The sequence below is a fragment of the Medicago sativa genome, chromosome 2 (genome assembly GCF_051527215.1).
Source record: "Medicago sativa cultivar Bolivia chromosome 2, Bolivia_mono, whole genome shotgun sequence".
In the NCBI taxonomy this organism is placed as follows: domain Eukaryota; kingdom Viridiplantae; phylum Streptophyta; class Magnoliopsida; order Fabales; family Fabaceae; genus Medicago; species Medicago sativa.
Window position 1 is genome coordinate 35,983,204 of NC_140750.1, and position 4,878 is coordinate 35,988,081.

The 4,878-nt window shown below is 37.7% G+C and overlaps 1 non-coding gene across 1 annotated transcript; it reads left to right on the forward strand.

Moving 5' to 3' along the window:
* The first annotated feature begins 3,844 nt into the window (after positions 1–3,844).
* LOC146946577 (small nucleolar RNA R71) lies at positions 3,845–3,951 on the forward strand. The gene has a single exon (XR_015029456.1). It is a non-coding gene; the product is annotated as a small nucleolar RNA R71 (small nucleolar RNA).
* Positions 3,952–4,878: the final 927 nt, after the last annotated feature.

Here is a 4,878-nt window from a genome sequence, read left to right on the forward strand (position 1 = left end):
CACACTTAACCATGGGGGAAACCCTTTTCTGCCTCACCTTCGGGACAGAAGCGGTTATACTGGTCGAAGTAAAAGAACTAAGTTGGAGGAAAGAACACCCGCTCGACCAAACCGCCAACGCCGAGGCCACCTTGGAGGAGCTTGATTTCATCGACTAGTCGAGGAACTTTGCCGCCCTAACAGAAGCTGCCATTAAACAGGCCACGGCCACCCAATACAACAGGAAAGTAAGGCATAGAGTGTAACAAACCGTTTTTCGCTAGAATTATTTCTATTATTTGTTATATGTGTTTATATGTGTTTTTGTGTGATTAACTGTATTTGTGTGTATTTTATTCGGGATTAGTGGATTTTGGCCTAAGGAGGGTATTTTAGTCATTTTAGACTCAGGGGGATTTTGGTCAATTGGTGAGCAAGGGTAAAATAGTCATTTTTATTAGAAGGTTATGTTTAGTGTTTTGGAAAGAATAGTTGTTTTTATTAAATTACTAGTGAGTTGGAGTAATTATTTAGAAGCGATATTTATTCGTTATTTTGACGGTTTGAGTGAGTAGTAACTTTGGAGAATTAGTTGGTACGAATGTTAAGCCCATTAAGACAATTAGACACTAAGCCCATTTGAGAGGTGACTATATAAACACAAAACTTGTGAGAAAATTAGGTCTTTAAATTCATGCATTCACTTCACAAAATATTTTGAGAGGTAGATATAGAAAATAGATCTCAAGAGGAGAAGAATAGAGAAAGGGCTAGAGAGAAGGAAAGCTTGAAGAGAGGAAGAGAGTGGAGACTTGGAGGAGCTAAAGTGAAGCCAAAGTTAAGATTTTTCAAGCTAAAGGTAAGGGGGATGGTTTCCTTCTCACATTTAAGTTATAATCTACTGTTTTAAATTATGGGATTTAAGTGCTTTTATGTTAATTGTGGCTTTTGTGATTTTTGATGATGAATTTCATGCTCTTAATTCATGTGAATTTAAGGGTATGATAAAATTTATGAAATTGATGTTTTATGTGCTTAAGACTCATGGTTGTTGTTGATAAGTCGTTTTGATGAAGAAGAAGAAGAAGAAGAAGAAGAAGAAGAAGAAGAAGAAGAAGAAGAAGAAGAAGAAGAAGAAGAAGAAGGTCCATAAGGTGGACTTTGGAGGTGAAGATGTTGCATCATGTTTCAGAGCATTTGATTGTTTTCTTCATTTATTCGATTTCTCTTTTGGACATTGTTCTTTTCAACACCTTGTCTTTGTTGCTCAGTGCTTATTCTTTGAACCTTGGTTTGCATCCGTGCCCACCGTTCATCATTATAACTTCCACCGGCTTCTTGTTCATGGTGCAAGTTTGCACCTACCTCCTCTTCATTACCATCATCATCACCATCATCTTGTACCTGTGGGTTAGTACCAACATAAAGAAAATTTTCCACCACCTCTGGATTAGTTATGTCCAGATTAGGTAGAATAATCAAACAATTAGCTCTAATAATTCTCCATTCATATTGGTAATTGTGAGTAGGGCCATGGGTTCTAAGGAAGGACAAAGTAGTGAGAGTATATAAGTCTATATAATAGTTCCCCTCTATCCTCTTGATCCCTTGATTCACACTCACCCCAAACTTCCTAGCAATAAAAGTGATGATTCTACCTACCATTATATCTTCTTTATCATCCGGTTTCTGTTTAGCAATTGAAACAAGATAATCAAGCAAATAATAGCAAATTTAAACAAGGTGGTTATAAAGCATAGACCACAACATAAACAGCTCATCAGTCCTCATCACTCATACATCTTTCCTACCCTATATGGTACAAGCCATAACCGTGTGAAGGTACCTAAGCACAGGGTTGCGAATTTATTCAACAACCTAATCACATGTTCATATATTTCTAGTCTACCCATGGCATTAACATCAGGGTACCTGCAAGGAGAGATAGTTCTAGAGATTAGAGAATTATACCTATTTTTCTGATTGAATCCTTGAATTGGATCCCACGATTACGGGCTGTTGATTGCTTCTTGCTTGCACCACTTCCATAGGCTTCAATCTCCTTACCTTTCCACTTGGATGCCATGGACCTTAACTTGACTTGGTCTGGGTTTGGGTGGAGGTTAGGGTTTGGCAATGTTTTGTGTGGGAAAGGTTGGTTTAGTGATGGGGTTGGGTTTTAATTGAGGTTTATGAATTTAAATGATGGAGATTGGTGAAGAATTTTTGGTTGGAAATTGTTTAATTTGGTGGAGTTATGAAGGTTGGGAGGTTGGTGGTTTATGTTTGGAATGATGAATGGAGATAGATATGGAGGTTTGAAGGTTGATGTTATGGGGGTTTGGAGGTAGAGGTTGAAGGATGAGGGAAGTTTGTGTTTGAGAATGAAGGAGGAAGAAGAAAGAAAGAAAAATTTGGTAAAAGAAAGCCTGGGAACATGGCACGGCCGTGCCAATATTGGCACGGGCCGTGCCAACCTTTTGGAAATTGTTGGTTTGGCTTGTCATAGTCAAGCATGGCCGTGCCACATCAGGCACGTGCCGTGCCAAGGTTCTGGTCATCCTAGGCTCAAATTTTTTCGTTTTCTTGAATAATGCTTGGACAATTACCTACAAAACAAATTAAAATAACACAAAACAAACAAAAATAAAGCAATTAAATTCATGGGTTGCCTCCCACGAAGCGCTCGTTTAGAGTCATTAGCTTGACGGTTAGAAAGTGGTTTAACTATTCTATACCCAATCTTTCAGAAAGGGACAATGACATCAAACTAACATTCTCTCCCAAATCACACATGGCTTTCTCAAAGGTTTCAGATCTTATGACACAAGGTATGGCAAAACTTTCTAGATTCTTAAGTTTAGGTGGCAATTTGTTTGGAAGTATTTCAATAGAATTCCTAAACTGGTCGTCTAACTTGGATTTAACAAAACCTTGTGTTAATGGAATTTTAGGCTCATGAGATGGTGAAGCAAATGGCTTTGCATTCTCTCCTATGGCTTTCTCACTTGTAGGGTCATCACTTCCTCTCTCTCCTTCATTGTTCTTAACGTTCAGAATGGGGTCCTCTAATTGTTTACCATCCCTAAAAGTAATAGCACTTATATTGTCGTTGGGATTGGTTTCGGTTTGGCCTAGAATGACTTCGGAGGTTTGAGAGGAAGTAGCCACCTGTTGGGGCACTTGAGAAGTCTGAGTCTCTAGCATCTTACTGTGAGTCACTATGGAGTCTACTTTCGATGTAAGTTTGACAAGAGAGTCCTTCAAAAATTTAGTTTGATTTTTTAGCTCTTGGAGCTGCTCGGATTGATTTATACAATAATTTTCTAAAAAAAGTTCCAAGCTGGATTTTTGAGGGACTCTTTGGTTGTTTGCATAACTGGGTGGTGTTGTTTGTTGTCCAAAAAGATTTTGAGGGGTTTGAAAAAAAATTTGGTTGTTTCTAAACCCTTGATTATATTGAGCATAGTTTACTTGCTCAGGACCTCTAACAACACTACCTAGTTGGCAATCAATGCCAATATGGCCAAATACACCACAAACTTCACAGGGAGGTGATACAGGGGCAGGTGTGATAGCACTAGTATTCATTTTATCAAATTTTTGTGTGAGTGCGTCAACCTTAGCAGCTAGATGATCAAGGGAAGAAATTTCATACATACCTGCCTCTTTTTTAGAGGGTGAAGAAGTAGTGATGGATCTCTCACTTGTCCACTGATAGTGGTTTTGTGCCATGTCCTCGATCAAAGCATATGCAACTGTGTAAGTTTTATTCATCAAAGCTCCACCTGCAGTTGCATCAACATAAATTTTTGTGGTACACAAAAGACCATTATAAAAAGTGTGACTAATAAGCCACTTCTCTAAACCATGATGGGGACAAAGTCTAAGCATTTCTTTGAAACGCTCCCACGCATCGTAAAGAGATTCATCATTGTTTTGTGTGAATTGTGTGATTTGATTCCTTAATTGAACAGTTTTAGAATAGGGAAAGAATCGGGCAAGGAAAGCTTGCTTCAATTGTTGCCATGAAGTGATAGAACCAATTTCCAATGAATGAAACCAATCACTAGCTCTACCCCCTAAGGAAAAAGGAAAGAGGTGCTGCCTTACGACCTTTTGGTTTGCATTCAAGGTTCCACTGAGTCTTAAAAAAGTTGAAATATGAAAATTCGGATCCTCAGCGGGTGATCCGAAAAATTGATTTTGCTGCACTAAGTAAATAAGTGCAGATTTTATTTCAAAATTGTTACCAACAGTTGGGTACACAATAACAGCGTATGGCTCATCTGAAGATGGGATTGCATACTCTCTGAGAGTACGCTCCGCAGCCATATCGTTATTATTTTGTGTTTCCAAGAAGTTACCGGTAAAAAGAAAGAAATAGAAAAGATAGAAGAAGAAAAAAGAGAAAGAATATTTTTTTTAAAATTTTTTATTTATAGAGAGAGAGAGAGAGAGAGAGAGAGAGAGAGAGAGAAATATATATATATATATATATGTTTTTTTTGGTCTAATCGTTAAAAAAAATTAATCAAATTGCAATAACTCCCCGCCAACGGCGCCAAAAACTTGATAGGACAAACCGCAAGTGCACGGTTTACCGATGTAGTAATAAAAAGATATCGTTCCGACAGGGAGTTATGAATTCAATTAACTTTAAATAATGATTAGATGAGAGTTTGAGATTATAAAGTTTGGATTTTTAATTAAAAGAAAAAAATAAAAATAAATGGGAGCCTTGGGATTATTGGTTCATCGTAATAACATGTCCTTCACAAACCAAAACCTTAACTTATAACTTTATGTTTACACCTAATTTCTAAAGACCGGTTTCCCTTTAGCCCCTCACCTTTCCGACCAAGTCCAGTGAGAGTTTACCTCTAGCAACCGAGCCTA